Source organism: Leptonotus elevatus, chromosome 1 (genome assembly GCF_054856555.1).
Source record: "Leptonotus elevatus isolate MCC_2025b chromosome 1, RoL_Lele_1.0, whole genome shotgun sequence".
NCBI classification, from domain to species: domain Eukaryota; kingdom Metazoa; phylum Chordata; class Actinopteri; order Syngnathiformes; family Syngnathidae; genus Leptonotus; species Leptonotus elevatus.
In genome coordinates this window covers 44,435,512-44,455,067 of record NC_141239.1, presented here as the reverse complement: position 1 = coordinate 44,455,067, position 19,556 = coordinate 44,435,512, and positions in this window count along the sequence as shown.

Below are 19,556 nucleotides of genomic sequence, written 5' to 3'. Positions count from 1 at the left end.
GTCACTGTTGGCCTTTTTCAAGGTAATGAATGGCCCGGCCAAAAATCTTTCAAAAGTCGCAGCAGTGCCGAAACAAAAGGACCACCATCACTGCCTTCTCCTCCCTTTGTTGCTAATTGATGGATCCCCCCTGGATGATTGCGATGCGAGTAATCCACAAGTCGCTCTCCCATCTCAGGTCAAGTGGTCATTCGTTGGATGAGCTACCGAGTGGTCCCAGTCGTTGCCTTTTTTGAACTGAAACAAAGACACCTGTAGCCATGGACGCCGGCGGGAAATGTGCTGTCAGGGTTCGTCTTAAGGTCAGGGCACGTTTCACATGACTGCAAGTGCAAGACAGTGACCACAATATTTTGGATCTATTGTCTTGGAAATAGATACTGCATCCTTGTAATTTTTCGAGACTGTATACAGTACTTACTGTATGTCTGACTTTCCCTGCCAAACTTGGACTTGGAGCCTTTCCAGACACTTTGAATGGAAGGTCTCGTGTGTGACCCCCACCTTTGAGGCCGTGCATTAACTACTAGACAGTTAAGTGGTGCATTGTACAGAACATAATGTGCTTTCTTTTCACGCACGCTTAATGAATGTGAGAGAACATGTTTGCCGAAAGTCCCAGCCAAAGTGTGCTGGGTTGATGGGTGGTGCACAAGCACAGATATGAAGGATCGCGGGGGGGGGGGGGGGGGGGGTTGAATTTTGTGACTTGGGAATGAATTCTAGGAATACTCCACAAGGGGAATGGGACTATAAAGGGTGCCTCTGTGGCGAAGACGGCATGTGGGCAAGAGCGGATATTGTTGACTGCTGCACCGAGGATTCAAAGTATTGTAACAATAAAGTCGTAATTGGTCGTTTAAAAGTCATAAATAAGACCATAATTAGTCAAATATAAGGTTATAAAATTGTGAAACTTTTACAAGAATCCAATTGTCACAAGAGAAAAAAGGGAAAATACAAAAAAAAAATCTTGTAACATTACACTTTTATTTTTACAATATTCTTGTATATTTGGCACTATTTTAACAACAACCTTTTGGTAATTTATATAACTTTTATTCTTGTAATACTTTTACCTCCTACCTACCTACCTACCTACCTACCACCTTCTTTAAAAATTACAACTTTTTTTGTGTGTGAAAAAAACTATTATTTTGTAATTATATTACATTATTCTCATAATATGATTTTATCCTCATAAAATGCAGACTCTATACTTGGAAAAAATTGCGCTTTTTATAACAATTTTATTACTTTAATTTTGTTTATTCTCATATTTCAAATATCTTTAAAAACATTTTATTTCAGTAAATGTATCACATTTTTCTCATAATATAACAACCGTATTCTTCTAATAATCTCGTTAAATAATGCCTATTTTCATTTTTTGAATTGTATTATTCATTTTATCATTCATGTAATAAGGACAAAATTATCCCTTTTCTACAGTTTTTTTTTTTTTTTTATAGCCAGAAAAATTGTTTGCCATTGATCATAAAGATTTACTATAGTCATTGAGCAAACGTTAACATAAAATATTACGGAATACATTAAAGTTCTTAGCTCTCAGCCTCAAATGCCTGTTTTGCATTTGAAATTGAATTTTTTAAATATACTTTTTTTTTTTTAAATAAAGCATTTCAGTTAATGGATGGATGGATCATCATGAAACTTAAACCAGTCCTGACGTGGGCATACTGTAGTTCCAACAACTGGAAAAATAATTTTTTAAACAATGAAACAAAACTAATTTCCTCACTCTCCAGACTCATCATCTGAAGAACAATTCTGGCATACGAAAACATAGTTGCCAGAGGTGGATTTTTCAGTGGCCCATTCTTTGCATATGTGACAACAAACCCCAAAATGACTGAGACAAGTTGCCCCAAACTACCATATTGGCTAATACTTGCTCTAGTTTAAAGTTACCTTAAAACAGAGCCGTGACTGAGGCATGACAAGATGCCTGAATCTCTCCTCTAGCGAGTCCACATGATTTGCTGCTAGAATTTGTCTATGTACGACACCTGTTTCAAAATATATGAAGTTGAAAATGTGTACTTTGGGTTGTGCAAAACACATAACTGACATTCATCTCAGCTCACAATGTGCTGTTCTCTTCTCAGACAGTACACAACCCCTGACCGTTTATACGAAGAAAACTAGTATTCCACTTTTTTGTTGCGCCCTCTAGTGGAGAAGAAAATTGCAATGTCACAACTTACCCATTAAACAACTAGTCCCGGTCTCCCCTACATGAAATACCGGTAGCTGCAATTTTGCAAGAAAAAGTTCAATGAGAACCAGGTTCGGCTCCAGGATTTTTTCTCTCACAGGGCTAAAGGGGGGTTTGACCAATACATGGGGGGCTGAGAAAATGATTTATAAATGTATTTTAGAATATCAAATAAAAGTTGGAGGGTCTTAACTGGGGCTACACAGTTGTCTGACGGGGCTATAGCTAAGCTCCGGTGTTGTGACATTCCGGATGAAAAAAGAAGATATAATATTGTGAGAAAAAAAGTTGCATTTTGGAAGACATGATACTGTGAGGCAAAAAAATTTAATTCACAAGAAAAAAAGTCATAATTTTCTGGGGGGAAAAAGACATATTAAGAGTAATATTTATTTTTGAGGGTTAAATGTAATTTTATCTAATAAAATATGGTGTGGAAAAAAAATTGTGAGAAAATATTAAATAATATGAAAAAAAACAACATAATTTTGCAAAGAAAATAGTAATACGAGAGTAGAATGTTGTGAACAAAGTCCTAATTTGACATGATAAAATTGAATAAAGAATAAATAAATCTGACTACACAATAATGTGCAACCTCACTGACTGATTGAAAAAATGAGGCCTTCGTAGAAGTGTGAGATTGCGCCCTTCTCCAGCCACCCGTCTGTTTCTAATCAGCATTATGTCGCTTGTTCGGCGAACACCATCTGCCGAAGGCCTGGCCCAACGGGACCAAACTCAATCCAGATGCCTGCCTACTTTTTGGCAGCGCCGTGTAGACCGGCAGTCCCGTGTCCGCCCAATGGGGGCCTCCGGTGAAACGGTGACAAAAACGTGCGGCTGATATGATCACACGCATGGGCGACGCCTGACAAATATTCAATGACGCACGTTCAGATTCCGTTTAGACTGAGTCATCGGGATTGCGATTTACAGGGATTTCTGTTTGGAACTTGCTGAAACATAATGGTTGAAACCAGGGGCATCTAGAGAGGGGGGTCGGCAGGGGCCTTGGCCACAGGCATCCCAATTAGGGAATTATATGTTTGTGTAAAATAATCTATTACAGTGTGAAAAACACATGACAACATTTTTTGGGGGAGGCTTGAACAGACTAATGTCATTTCCATTCAATTAAAAGGGTAAAGATGATTTGAGATACAAGTGTTCTGAACGTGGTCACGGAACAAATTCATTTTGTATTTCAAGGCACTGCTGTCGTGCTTCCAATTTTGACCCAATTGCTTCAAGACGCAATTAATCAGTTAAATGATTGGATTCCACCACTTCAACCTTATCCTTCCCATTCCATGAAAATAACAAGTCCCACTTTCTAGCTCAGCTTGTATTCCATGCACATGAAGATTGGCCACAGAAACACTCGCACCAACTGGCATTTAAGTCCGCCACATGTTATTTCATCCAACGCCTGTGTTTTCCTTCACTCGTCTAAAACACAGCCTCGAGATGCAGATGATATATTTGCATCAGAACCTTGTGAAAGAAACTCTCCTTGCATGTGGTTGGATCACAGCGTGCCTACTTTGTGGAGGCCAAAAACAGTAAACAAGCAGCATAATGAAGTATTATTTTTGCTGGGTTTCATTCTGGTGAATGGAATCACGCCCTCTGGGAGTCAAGTGTGCAAGCTTGAATGTTTGTATGTGTTTTGTGTGATGTGTCATGATACTGCTAGCGAGATTTGAATGTAGCCTAATTTCATGATGATGTATTGCCAAAAACGAAATGCTATCGGTTTGATGTTGTATCTTTTGTAGGGATGGGCGAGTACCGATACCAGGTATCAGTATTGGGCCAATGCCAGGACGCATATCACAGTATCGGTACCGGTAACTATGGTTTCTCGAAGCCCTATTGCATGAATTTAATTCTTTGCACTTCACTGTATTCCTTAAAAGGAAGTTGTCCAACCACATATTTTGATTGGGACTTTCCTGGCCACTGGATTATTTGTTTCATTTTATTTATCTATTTTACTGAAATTCATTTTATTATGTGCTCTATGCAAAATGACTTTTATGAGCACATTGAAAAAATACAATTGCCACTAATTTCAAGCAATTTTAAGGAAATTTGCTCTAATTGAGATATATAGTTTTTGTTTTTTTAATTATCTGTCTTGTTTTTTTGGGGGGGGGGGAGGTAAGTACAAATGGTATTCACACTTGGTATCGGTGAGTACTGAAGTACTAGTAAAGTGGTATTGAACATCCCTAATCTTTTAGAAGGAACTATGTTGAGCTTTTTTTTGTTTTTAGCCTTGTCGCAGACAAATCCAGAAAATGTTGTGTCGATCGGTGAAACAGGTGTCGGCGCTACATTGATCTAACTTTCCAGCTGGCCAGATGGTACTGAATGACTTTTGGAGAATTGTGTTTGGCAGCTCTAGAATGAATAGTTTTTATGGGAGAATTCCCACTTGGGAAAAAAAAATGGTTAACTCATTCCTAATTAACACTTTGGGATGAAGCACTCGTTCCTTCTAATTGCGCCACAAACCGCCATTGACCTGCTTTTCAGCAGGTTTACAGATAGCATTCATGCCCCTGGGGGAGGTTGCATATACATATAATGATAGCTTTTCTTCCTGCATGGCCCAGTGGAGATAATCATCCTGATTTTATTACAGAGCCTCACACTGCCAAATCTCTTGACATCAAACTGTGAGATTAAGCAAAAAGTAAACAGTTGTGCCTCCTGTGTCACACGGGTGGTCTGTTGTTCTTGTCTCGTCGTGATATACATCGGATGGGGAATGCTGTAGCTATAGGCTCCCATCCAATCATTGCTCTTTTTGATTAATTTGGCAACGAGGGGATAATAAACAGCATAGCGACAATATGGTGAGAAAACAAAAGCTTCCCTGTGCGAGAAAGGCCCGAGAACACCTCGGCAGGAGTTCATACGTACTCCCTGGACTTAACGCTTATGTGATCCCTCAAGGCCAAGCAAAGCTCGTTCTCATTGATTCAGTCTTTCTTGGACAGAAATGCTAAAGCCTGCTTTTTCAAACTCAGCTTTGGTCATGGGAGATGATTTTTGAGCAACTCAAGATGTAAAAAAAAAAGACATGTATGTTGAAATAACGTTGACATCTTTAGTGTTACCTTGACTTAAAAGTAGACTTTGCTATCCTCCGTGGCCAAGCTAGTAATTCAATTTTCCCCAATGAAATTAATTATTGAAATGCCACGAATCTGTTCCAACCCCGCTGCGTGGTCAAATAAAACAATTCTGAAAAAGCATAATAAATAAAAGAATGTAAAGAAATTAACTGGTTTTATGAAGTGTAATTACGGCCATATCTGTTTCTACAGTCTTTCCCTTTTATAAACGGCTGATTTCAAACAAAACAGCCAACTTCCTCTTCAATTTCGGGCATTTGGACTCTTTTTGACGTCCTATTGTGACAGACATGTCCACCCAATTCTGTGTCGATCAGGGAAACTGGTGTCCAGGTTTATTATTTTTTTTAGCTAACTTTCCAGGTGCCTGAGTACTGAGTGAAAAATTACTTATTAAAAACAAAATGGCTGATTTCCTTTTCAATTTCGGGCACGAGCCCTTGAGAATTTTGCGTGTGTGCTGTTATGATTGACATGTCCATCGTATTTTATGGCAATCATTCATGTGTTAGGGAATCTTTTTTTTTCCTAACTCTTCAGGCTGCAGTACTGAATGTGAAATTACTGTGTCAAGCCAAGATGGCTTACTTCCTGATTTCAGGCATGGCTCCTCCAAACGTTTTTGTCTCCTTTTTATGGTAGACATGTCCACACAATTTTATGTTGATCAGTGAAACTGGTGTACTGTAAACTCTAGTAACATACCAGGTGGCACTACTGCGTGAGTTTTGGGATCGAGTTGGGGACGTATTTGGGACTGTTGGGAGAGTGTTTATGGCACTTAGTCCACTAAATGGGTGGAGAAAATGAAATCGTCATTTAGCCTTTTTCACTTTGAAGCTTTCCTTTCCAGGGAGCAAAGCAGAAAGATGTTTGTGTGGAGGAAGGCTGATAAGAGAGAGCACAAGAACAATAGAAAGCAGGAGGTTTTTTTTGGACAGAGGGCAAAAAGGGGCCCAGAAAAGGGGTTGCTGAAAGGCTCACACAGTGAAGCCCGAGTGGGAGGCACACCTCTGCATGCATGCTGACTCGACGACTCTGAAAAGTGCACAACAGTTCTTTTGTTTGTGCATCATCCCAACCTGTGTTAAAAAGGGCTATGTTGAACATATCCAAAACTGGACAGAAACCCTGAATGATGATCACGAGGCAGGAAACAGGTGGTGGAGGACAGGAGAGCATGCAGAAGGGGGTGCATATGGGTATAGAGGGGTTTGGAGAGACCAGATGGAAATGATAAAATGAGCAAGTCAATTAAGTGTGACTTATTGTTAATGTAGACAAACATAACTGCAATAGAATGAGTGTTGTAGGGCTGCAAATGAAGCAAGAAAGATATGAATGAAAATTATCTGAAATCGCTGCGTTTATTCTTTGGTGGCCTCAATGTGCCCAAAAGGTCACACGTTTTGGCCATTGGGGGAAATAGATGTATTTTAGGGGTCCATCACTCAGTAGCAGTTCTCCTAAAGTTGAAAAGATAAATAAAAAAAATAAAAAATAAAACCTGATATCAGTTTTACTAATAGACACAAAATTGGGTGAACATGCTTAGCAAAACAGAGCACATGGAAAAGTCACAAGCATGCATGCACCAAATTGAACAGGAAGTCAGCCATTTTTGTTTGTAGCAGCCATTTTGAGCACATTTTCAAGACTTTGACAAACTCAACTATCCTTTTTGTGGTTGAATAAACTGACAAGGTATGAGAGAGAGAGAGAGAGAGAGAGAGAGAGAGAGAGAGAGAGAGAGAGAGAGAGAGAGAGAGAGAGAGAGAGAGAGAGAGAGAGAGAGAGAGAGAGAGAGAGAGAGAGAGAGAGAGAGAGAGAGAGAGAGAGAGAGAGAGAGTGAGTTCCTGTTTTCTTTCTTTCTTTTTTAATATTCAATGTTATTTTATTTCATATGGTTTCCCTACCAAGCCATCATATTTTGTCACTTCCTGTTGTCCCTTGGCCTATCAGCTGCCTGCTTTCACTTGTGTTTTTTCCCCACTGTCTCACTTTTCCATTGGTTGTGTGGTCAGTCAGGACAACCATCTGTCTCAACTAAATGTAACCATGTTAATGCATTTAAGGTACAGTCCTTGACAAATTCCTCATAACGGGATTTGGGCTTCAACGGATCCGCGTGTTGCCTTGTATGTGAAACTTGTGGTCCCGTTGTGTGGTTTTGCATCTGGATTTGCCTCGCTGGTAAGCATTGGGTGCACCGCAAGGGTGTGGAAAGATAAATCTCAGAGAAAGTGCGGTTCTTAGCCAGATTTGGTGGCACGTCGACAACATGGACCGCAGCCACAACAAAAAAGAGCAAGGTTTTGACGACTGTAAATGTGGGCTGCATATGTAGCGTAGCGCAACTAAATCCTTTTTTGGTCACGTCTGAGTTTAATTTTTATTAAGATATTGTCAACATTAATAATATAGAAGTCATTTGTTTCGTCGAAAAACATCTTCATGAGATTTTGGCTAAGCAAATGGCAGTTAACTAACTTAGCGTGAAGAAAACTGGTTTAGTAATAATGATTCGGCAGGTTGACTGCAGATGTCATGTCTATTTACAAAAGTGTGCAGTGGGAACGCTATTTTTTTTGGGGGGGTGGGGGGGCACAAGACTTTATTTCTTCTTTTTACAGCGTACCGCTTTCCTAAGCTTAGCTAACCTTCTGCGCTAGTCATTTTAAAAGTCATACTTAGTCACACAAAGTGTTATATACCAGATCTAGTATTTTAAAATGTTTACTATTATGGCACAAAATCAGTAGAGTTGAAACTTTTCACACTGCAATTGAGCCTTTTTTCGTGTGTGTTTGTTACCGTAAAGGCTTTTCAGAGAATAAAGTAGGTAAGCCATATCAGATGTGCTGTTATCTGATGCAAAGGTGGGGGCCAAAGCTTTCTGGCAAACGGAGGCACTAGAGTTAAAGCAGAAGCACACAACAGACTGGTTGGTGCGTGGGTTCCTACTTATTAGCTAATAACTGCAGGGGCTTTCTACATTGTAAAAAACAACAACAACTAAGAGCATCCATGTGTAAACTCATGTTTTTCTTTTTCTTGGCTTTTTGTTGAATTTGGGGGAGTGTGGGACCACACCATACCTGATGGGACTTTCTAGTAAATGTTCACATTTATTATTTGTTTTAAAACAATGATTACATTTCTAAATGTGAATGTCAAATCATGATGTATGTCTGCCTTGTAATTTGTCTTTCAAGTTAAGACGGTTGTTTTTAAAGTGCTCCATACATAAAGTTCAATTGAGTTTACTTTTTTTAAGATGCCACAAGCTGGCGTCAAAGCCCTTTTTTTTCTTTCTTTTTTTTTTTTTTTTACAAAAGTAACAATTGGTGTTAAAGGCATACATTCAACTGAGCGAAAAGCTTTGGTATGTATGGGAGGAGCTACTGTAAATTTAGTCTAGGTCAGGGTTGGGCACACGGTCCTCGAGGGCCGGTGTCCTGCAGGTTTTGCATGTTGCCAATCTCCAACACAGCTGATATATGATCGGCTCATCAGCAAGCTCTGCATAACCCTGATAACAATCCTGTTGATTGGAATCAGCTTGTGTTGGAAAAGGGAAACCTCCAAAACCTGCAGGACTCCGGCCCTTGACGACCTCTTGAGGTCTCCCTAATTTGTTGGAATTTAGATATTTCTGGGGTTGGTGAAAGATTCTGGTTGGTAATAGGTTGGTAGTAGGTGTTGGTCGGTGCTGGATTTCACTTTTCTTTCTTTTCTTTGATCCTTCCTCGGGTCTCCTGACAACTTCACGACTCTAGCAGGATTCTAAAGTATTCGGTTTAGGTGAACGGTATGGGATTTTTAATAGGTTTTAGGTGAATGAATGAGCACACACTCACACGCACACGCACACACATATGCACACACACACCCGCATACGCACATACTCACGCATATACAAAAAAAAGAGAGAGAGAGCAATGATGATGACATGTCAAATCGGTAAGATTACCGAATGAACAATACTGAGCTCTCTCAGAAGAAAAAAAGAAAGAAAGAGAAAAGATCAGTTTGAAATTATAGTTTAGTGTTTGTGGTATTTTTAAGGTTTGAATTATTAATATATTTTGGAAAGGGTGTAAATTACTGGCAGGTTTTTTGGGGGCTTGATCCCTATTCCTCTACCTAATTTTGTGGCCTTTGAGATGTTCAGTATGCGGGTTTACGTTTGCGTCAGGAGCTTTAAACACAATGAGACAATGCAGAGCCACTCTGTTTCCTGGAAGGAAAAACAAGATGAAGACATGACACCGGAGGACTGTTCTGTGCTTTTTCATCCTTCTTCTTCCGAGCCTCGAAGGGCATTTTTTTCTTGACGTCAACCAAAGAAGAAGAAGCTCAGATTCCTCACTGTCAACTCAATGACGCCCAGAGGTCACCAGCTTCCACTGGGTGGAAGATGTATGTCCTGTTTATTGCCCATAAAGATCGTTAACATTTCCCCCCTGCTGTCTTCTGTTCCCTTGAACAAGCGCAGGTTCAAAAATTCAATTCTCCACACTGGAGAGGCCTGCAGCCTTTCCCAGCACACGCAGAACTTGGGCGCACTCATCATCGGGAGTCCAGGAGCTCTTTGTTCTCTTGTTCAAAGGCTTTGTCGCACTTCCCTTCTGTTGAGGACATTCAGCCATCAGTCACAACATTTGGGACAACTGCACAATGTAACGCATTTGAGGAGCTGTCTGGGGGGACATGTCCTGTTTTCCATGGACACGTTTTCGTACAAGACCTGCATTGTGCTTTTTAAAAAAAAATTTTTTATTAATTGAGCCTTTCTGTGGCTACATGTTAATCACCACTGTCATAACCTAGTCTTTGACATCCAAGTTGATTTCGTTTCCCATAAGAAAGTAAATAAATCCGTTTAAAACCTTTACTGTACAAGCATTGTGTTCAGTAACTGGAAAGTGTAGCCAAAGGTTGAATAGTAGCAGTTGGGATGAAAAATAAAATGTGTTTTGTAAAAAAAAAAAATGGTTTTAATTTATTAATTTTTTCAGTCACAGGTTAATAAAAGAAACAAAGTTGAGGAAAATTTTGATCATATTAATATGGTGCCGTTAGATACGAGTTTAATTTTGATTTAATTTCCATGACCATGCTTGTAACTCAAAACACTTATATTTGATTTGATATTGACTGAATCTGTTCCAGACCAGACTTCTAATATGCCTGTGAGTATTGCTACATACATACGCGTCTACATTCCGCGTTGCTGCGCCGTTTGTGTTCTAATATCCATTGCTTAAAATGGGTTATGCATGTTGCTATGCTGTTTGTTAGAGGATTTGTTTATCGCGTTTCCAATCTCGCATTAGCAATAAGCTAGCAGATTTGAAGGCTAAGATATGCATTTTTTTGCACAATGTGTAATTCTCTTATGTTAACAATAGACTTGAACTAGTCACTAATCAGTCAGACCTGTACAGTGCACTGCATAAACTTACTTTCATTATTCCCTCAGCAATTGTGCCCCAACACATAACAAGCAGTGCAGAAAATAGTCATTGTTTTTCCTTCTTGTTTCACATCCACATCCATTCAAAAGAAGGCTGGTGTCAGAGGGGATTGGAAAGCTGTTTTGTTTTTTTCCTGGAAGATAGAGATAGCAGAAGCACAGCTAATCTGATACAGTGCAAGCAAGAAGACTTTTAACGAGATAAAGCTCCGACTTGGGGTAAGAGGAGAGAGGGACTTTCTGTGGAAAGACACTCTCTGACGTTGATTAAATACGAGGGATGTCATGAAAAAGTAATGAGCTTTTTCGCTACCCGGCCTCCTTGGACGAGCGCGTGAGCTTACTTAAAATAATAATCTAAAAAAAAAAAATGGTGGAGCTGGAAAACATCAGCTGACTAGAGGTGCTTTGTTGGCAGCTCTCTCCTTCACGGATCCCCTCTGTTTCCAGACTAAACAAGGGTCCTTTTTTTGTTTTAGCGGATAGAGCATTTATATGGAGGCTGCAATACAAATGCAGGACATATACGCAGATCTGTACGTACACAAACACACAGAGGCTGCTGCGGGTTCGCTAGAACACAGTGCGCTGACAGCCAAGCACTTTTTTTTTAGAGGGCGGCCTCACCGCAACATCAAACAGACAGCACAGAAAGAGAGACGCTCTGTCCAATGTGTGTGCTGCGGGTGGTGGGGTGTGGGGCAATGAGGCATTTGGAAGGTTGCACTTTTCTCCTGACTGTCGCTGCAGAATTGAAAGGCCATGTACAAAAGCTGAGTTGGGGAAAATAAATAAATAACAATACTAGATGGGTCTGATATGCAACCATAACGTTAAGTACACCTGACTATCTAATTAGAGCCATAAAATGTGTAGTCTGTGAATAAAGAGGTCATACATAAAGACTTTAAAAACAAAAACAAGACTAGTCAGGTCTGAAATAGTGTACATTACTGATGACATCCATCAAATTCATTGAAAAGAATGGAAGGCCACGTACAAAAACTCACTTCAGAAAAAAAACAAGACCAGACAGGTCTCATGGATGTAACACCATGTATTTATACTCTCTCAACAGCTGTAACATTAAGTGCACCTCTACTATCTCGTTGGATCCATTAATTTAAGAATCAAGAATGAAAGTCTACGTACAAACTTAAGAAAAAAAAAAAAAGACCAGACAGGTCTGATGGTGTAGCGGCATGTATTTATTTACACTCACCAACCATAACGTGATTTACAGTCTACATGTAATTTGTAGTGTGATCACCAAAATCATTGTCGTTAAAATTCAGTTAAGAAAAACGAGACCAGACATGCTTGATATGTTATATAATCATATGTTATGCGCGATGTCTTTCCGCATTTCAACCCCATTCTCGAGGGGAGTCGTGCTCCAGGGTGTTGCGCGTTGCGGCAGAAGAAACGTCCCCGCTTCCTGCTGTCTTCAGCCGGCCAGCTTTGTGAACTGTGAGGTTAGCGGGAGGGGAAGGTGATGGAGGGGTCCGAGCCAAAGCCAGAGGCCAGAGCATTATGAAAGAACCAAGCACACAGCTGTGTATGGACAGCCTCCCACTGTTCGCCGAACCACCACAACAGCCCGCTAATCCCTCTTAGCTCTGCTCGTCGGCACCCGGACGGCACCCATGCAGTGGGGAACCACGCGGCGGAATAATTTTGGTTCATGTCCATTGCAATAAGGCTGGGGGGCAAGAGGCTTATCTCTGTGTAACCATGAAACAGTAGAGATGACACGTGGCTATGCAAAGGACCACAATTGGATTGGTTTTCAATGCTGCCAGGCACTGCTGATCTAACAAGACAATGCTTTCATCATGTCAAATAGGACAACCCCAGTACACGAGGGGAAGTCAACCCCCCCAAAAAAATAATCTTGACAATAATATGTTCTGTGCCCCACTAGTCTAAATATTGTATTCTGGTTAGTGGAATATGAGTTAAGCAGCAAAATCCAGCAGTTTTTATCAATATCAGAAGGCGGCCATTTTGCCACCTGTGGTCAAGTGAAAATGACATCATAGTGGCTCAGGTCTCAGGTAACAACCAATCAGAGCTTAGCTGCAGAAAATAGGTGAGCTGTGATTGGTCGATGCCTGAGCCCTGAGCAACTAAAGTGGGGTTTCCATCCACCCATTTTTATGCAAATTTTCAAGAAGGCCCAATTTGCGCAAATACGTTTTGTTTTGTTTTTTCGCTTCGAGGGGGTGGGTTTTGAAGTATATCGAAAAAAGGAAAATGCAAATTTTGACTATGGAAACAGGTTTTGAATATTTTTGGAATTAATTAAAGAAGCGAATATTAATGCAATTTTAGATGGAAAACAACAAAGAAACGCTAAGGTTTATTAAGAATTAACGCAAACTCATACGATGTCATCGCACGGCGCAGTTGCTTCCTGTTGTTGTTCTTCAACTTGTCAAGAAGGGGGAGCTTGAGGACCCAAATGCGGGAAGACAGGGCAAGGAGGCAGAGATTCAATCAAAAAAGGGATTTTAATTTCTACAAAACAAAAGCCGAGATCTAAATTGCAAGGAAAAACATAACATGGAGAAAACAACAAGGCAAAACGGGCAGCATGACATGGTGGGGAAATCCAAGGCAAAAACGGACAGCATCACAGGGGGAAAAACAACAATGAACCGAAACAGACAGAGGGGAGACAGCAGACTAAATACACAGACTAACGACACAACAAGACACACCTGGGGCAAGACACAAGTGGCTGAGGGCACTGATTGGATCACATGAGGAAGGGCAGGATCACACTTAAACAAGACCAAGGGAGACACACAAGGAAAACAGAACCCAAAACATGACACAACTTTTAAATTACTAGTGGATCACATCTCTATGGTGTATACTGCCACCTATAGCGACGGAGTCACCTCTCAATATTCACAAAAGAAGAACAGATGGAAACTGGCATAATTCGCATGTCCGTTTTGCACATTTTGAGTACATTTGCTCCACTTATATCATCTTCAGTCAACAGCAAGTGGCAAAATGGCTGCCCCTTGAGATAGATTAAAAACAGCTGGATTTTGCTTCATAACTCATATTCCACAAATGTTATATTAATCAGAATGTCATGTTTAGATTAGTGAGGTCACATATAACTTATTATTGTCAAATGTTTAAGGCTGACTTCCCCTTTAAATGAAGGGATGTGTAAATGTGCCTGAGCGCTGATACATTCATGCAGAGTGACCAACTTTCAGTCTGATTAAAAGACCAATACTTTTCAGTATAGAAAACATAATACCCAAACAATTTTTTTAAAAATCCTTCACGGGTCTATCTGATTTGGGGTCAGACTTGTTGGGGAAAGTACCACCTGATGGAAGACCACGAGGGCACAAACATCCATGGGTGCGGGCTAGCAGGGAACAAACAGCCTTTGAGGAGGAACACATGGACGTGCTATCATGCTGTGAAGCTGTTTGTGATGCTGGAGGCCTTTTCTTGCATCAAAGGGATGCTGAAATCACAGGAGGCAAAATCACGTTACCCAGTGTCAGCAAACAACGTTGGGGTGGGGGCAAGGTCTTTGGCTCAAAGCCCCACAAGCAGCAGCCCATACAAATGGAAACAATGCATCCTGACCTAAATCCCATTGAAAATATTTGGGGAAATCTGAAGAAAGAAAGAAAAAAAGACTTCTCCAGCGTGGAAAGAATGTACTATTTTGCAAGACGTTCTCGACGGTTACAATAATTGCTCATACGGCTTCTGCTGTTGTTTACACACTCTGCATTCCTCAAGGCCGCAAACTCTTTACTGAAAATACCATACAGTACTTTTCCAACAACGTATATGTCATAACCCCATAAGTGGATTAGGTACAAGAGGATTTGCCAACCGACCCTGACCCAGACTACTCGGCATGCTTTGGCCAAAGAGAACAGCTGACCAAGACTAGAGATTTTACATTGTGTAAAGGGATGTTTCCTGTCAGATGACACGAAAAATATTTTCTTGGGAGTAAATTATGTTGCTGCGTACATGTTTTGCAGCTATAGTACATCTCAGCAAGCATGGCATCTTTGAACCCGCCCACCACCAGCTGATCTTGTCCCCTTCACTTATTCCAGGAATTCTCCTCTTTGTTAGCCACATACACAACTAGTTTACAGTACATCCATAATCTGTACTGAAAATGACAAAAGAATGGCGAGAATGACCTTATTTTATGGTGGTATGGTTTTACTTGACTGAAGTCTCAGGATGTTATATCTACTGTATCAGAAGAGATTTTTGAAAACATATTTTTATTGACACTTTTCAAATTCAACATGAACAAAGAAAACCCTACAGCTCAGCGATCAGACCCCTGAAGTATACCACATTGCCAATCAATTGTAAATATGTAAAACAGGTGACACACATACAGATTTTTAGCATCTTGACTGATTTTTTTTTTCTCCAAATGTCATCGACCTCACACATGACCACAAAAATGGGCAAATGGTTGCTTACTGTTCTAACTGAAAAAATGTCAACCACTATTTCACATCACAATCGTGGATTCCACCCCGCCATGTCGATGAATATTAATTGCCGCGTGTCGCCGACTCCCTTCCCCCATGATGAACAACAAATAGGATTCGGCGCATGTCGTCCAACCCCCGCGCCCATTTCCCGAGCAGGTTGTCGAGGAAAAACTACTGTCAACGCCACACCACAGGATCATCACATAGTCTTGCATCTGGCAATTAGCCCTTTTTCTGCGTAGTTTTCAAAAGTGTTACAAAGATGTTCAAATTCCGCCTAATTATCGTTATGTGTGCATTCTTTGGTCCAAATGGCTTTTTTTTACTTTTCTCTCATTGTCATGACAATTATGAGCTGGTGGTGAAGTTTCATGACCGAAATCATACCCTCTTTGAGCAAATGACTTGGCTTAAGTAAGGTTCAAGCAGGGCAAGGATCAAAGGTCAATCTCCAGGAAATGGACTTGATTCCATTTTGAAGTTCCCTGAAGTCATGGAAAAGTTTTATAACCTTTTATTAATTAACTCTCTTCAAAGTGCTTCGACTTTGTTTTGGAAAATTGCAGAAATTATCACTCAATACTTTGAATTTGTTTGGGGCTTTTTTTATTTATATGTAACCTCATACTGCTTATTTGACGGAAAACAGAGAAAGGTTGTTGGCCTTTACTCGTAAATATTCATTGTATCCTTCTAGAGAAGCATAGAGTTTAATGGATGTTTCTAGGAGGAACGATGAAACGAGACGGATGGAAGGGGAATATTAAAATTCATCATCAAAACTCTTTCCAAAACATAAGAGAAACAAAAAGATAAGTAAACATAAGATTGTGTAATTGCTAATTATTCTAGGCTGCAGGGCCTTTTTTTTTAATACTTTAGTCTTTATTTCACATTAAGATCACAAGACACACAATCGGCAGTGCATATGCTGACCACAAATACATTTTTACCTCAAGGGAAACCTTTTTCCTGAAATCTCCCCTCAAAAAGCTGAAAGGTTTTCTTTATACAGTGTATAGCTTGTTTTGGTTCATGTGCTTGTTCATGTGATATCTGGCATCTATAGCAAAACCTCGTCTAAAAATGTAACTAACTTGATTTATCCAAAGAACATTTGCTTGATGCCTATGTTGACGCCAAAGGGGACATACAATGAAGACAACAGTTGTTAGCCAACCAACTATCAAATGTTGGGCTTTAGCACACCCCACAGTCGAGGGGTTGGGGTGAGCAGTGGCTTATTTGAATGAGAGAGGACAAGCTGCTGTTGTCTCACACACAACTAGTTTGCGACGTGAAGAAGAACACTAACAGCAATTGTTTTGGTCACGTTCACATCCCTGTGTAGCGCCAACTATTTCTGGTGGTCAGACTCAGTCAATAACAACTGTTTAGCAGAATCTGACATGTCCCAAGGCCAGGCACTGGGCATTGGTGTCGGGTCCCTCAACACACCATAATCTCCATCGCAGACTTAATGAGCTTAATGTGCACTCCCCCGGCCTCTGAGTTTAAAGGCATGTGTAGCGCATACAGTACAAAGCAGAGTGAAGTGTTACACTGCTTCGTCTTATAGTTCATGAATTGATGCTGCCCTTGTTATCAAAAATCACAAGTCACAACGATGGACATCTGCTGATCTTGTTGGCAAACATTTTGTGACTTTCTACTGGACTTGGAGAGTGAGATGTTAATCCGGCGACAAGACAAGTGCAGTGTGGCCACGAATACGTCAGTCTCGTCATTAGACTCACTTTACGTGTCCGTGACCATCTGGTGCCAAAGTAATTACGCAAACACCTGACGTGTGCAGACAAACACCTTGATGCGCTGGTTAGCCGTCCGAGAATAGGGACAGATTTTAGTGCTTGATTGCGGCTAAAGTGTCACTTTATTGTTCCCTTTGGCAGATAAAATGCATGCTCTATAGTGTTTAAGTCTGGAGATGAACTGCCAGTAAAAAACTTTATTATTCTTACCCTTGATTAAAGATCCAAGACAATTACGTTGGGCATACATGCTCTTCGTTTGACAGTGGCAATTGCCACATAAGTTATTGCATATGTTTTTATACTTTCTTTTAGAATGAGTATTTAGAGATTGACTTGACTTTAAACCTCCCACTTCTTGGGCCGATCAAGCATCAAGAACCCAAGTTTTGAGTAGGGAATAATTATACTGTACGGTTACGATAAAGATAAACATATCCATCCTTCCATCCATTTTATATGCTACTTATCCTAATTAGTTTTCTAATAAACTGCAATGATAACAGTGTATTTTGCAATTATGAATGACAGCTAGGGAATGTTGATTATTCAAAATTGTCTACTCTTAACTCACAAACTGATGACACAGCGCCACAGAGATGACTGTGCAATGTATGTTTAATCACAGTTCAATGAGATAAACACCTGGCTGCCTTGCGGTGAGCGTCACGTGAGCTTACCCGAAACCCACGCCTACACAAAATACAGATACATTTCCCAACCTTAAAACAAATAGGTTGCGAATGATGATCATGATGATCTTACAACTTTTCGTTGAAAACTAATGGAGTCTAACGGGGGAAACGCTGATTTGGATTATTTCAACTGTTGGAAAGTTGATGTTTTTTTAATCTATTTTAAACATGCATAGCGTGTCGTTAGCCCTCTGTCGGGACACTACAGTTAAGCTTATTTAAGTGCTTAATATTTGGCTGAATGTGTGCACTTTACCTTTGACGCGATCAAGAGACGGGTAGGATCTTTCTTTGCTGAAGGGGTTAATTGAGGCTGGAAGCAGGTTCTTAAATGACCGTCACTCCATTAGCTTCGTTACACGTACGTCCGCTAGCAAGCTTTGTGATGCTTTCAACTGTTTCCTCGGTTTCAGGATATTGACCAAATAAATGTGTTCAAGAAATTTTCCATTTCAGCCTCTTTTACGTCCGTTAGGATCTTTCTTGTATGTCTGGAAATTGGGAAGAGTGAAACGGAAGTGTACACTTCCGTCTTCTTGAGCTTTGCAATGTTTGTTTTTTTGCCTAAAAATTCCATTAGGACAGTTAAAAATGGCACAAAGTGCACCTGTCGTTTTGTCACTTAAGGCTGAAAGATGTTTAAACAATGCTTGCAAGCATTAAGGTGTACAATGGCGTAAACATTTTCAGCACTCCATTCATCACCATTCAAATTACGGCTATTTCGGTTGCCACACTCTTTCTTTTTTTTTAAACTTGATTTTCACGGAAACGTAATGCACACTTCGCTTTTATGGCAAATTAGTGAAGATGTTGCTTGATGCTCTTGTTTAAATAATGGGGGGGGGGGGGGTAAATTGTAAATATGACTACAATGTTTCGCATTTCTCAGTGACTGTTGTTTAGGTGTGAATCAGATATTTTATGAGTTGAACAGATGCCAAGTGTGGCGCTGACCCTGACTCTGACCCGGTGGCTTTGGCAAACATACAGTTTGTTTATTTCTCTACAATGTCATTTATTGTATAGCACAATGCAGTGCTATTAGTCTATAGAAAACATTTAATCAATGAAATTCTGTTGTTGTTTTTTTTTGGGGGGGGGGGGGGGTATGGCTGTAACTAATTGATGGTGAATTCTTGTAGAAGAAAAAAACAAAACCAAAACAAGGATAAGCCTCTAATGAGCATTTTTTCCCCATTAAAAACGTGATTGGCTCCCCAAAAAATGTACTGCCAATATTAACCTTTTGCACGTGACGTCACAGCCCTCATGGGAACGCCCCCTCCGGGACTCTGGACGACAAAAGAGCCACTTGCCTGTATTGTAACCATTGAATCTCGTACAGCGTTAAGTCCTTTATCTAATCAATTATCTTATAAAATGGTCATATCTTGCTTTGCGGTCGGTTAAACAGACAGACAAAGGAGTAAACCAAATGTTGCTTTTTATCGCATATCTACTAATGAAGACAAAAGACGTCGATGGATAGCAGCAATCAACAGAAAGGACTGGCAGCCCACAAAGTAGTCACGGATTTGCAGCGATCATTTTTTGCGAGGTTAGTAGATAAATGTTGTAATTAGTAGATAAATGTTCATACATTTTATTAGTAAACGTACACTCTAACAAAGATTGTAACAGAGGTGTCGAATTGCGTGTTTCAAATCACATCAACGAGCCAGATAGTTAGCGTCCACTTCAACTGCAC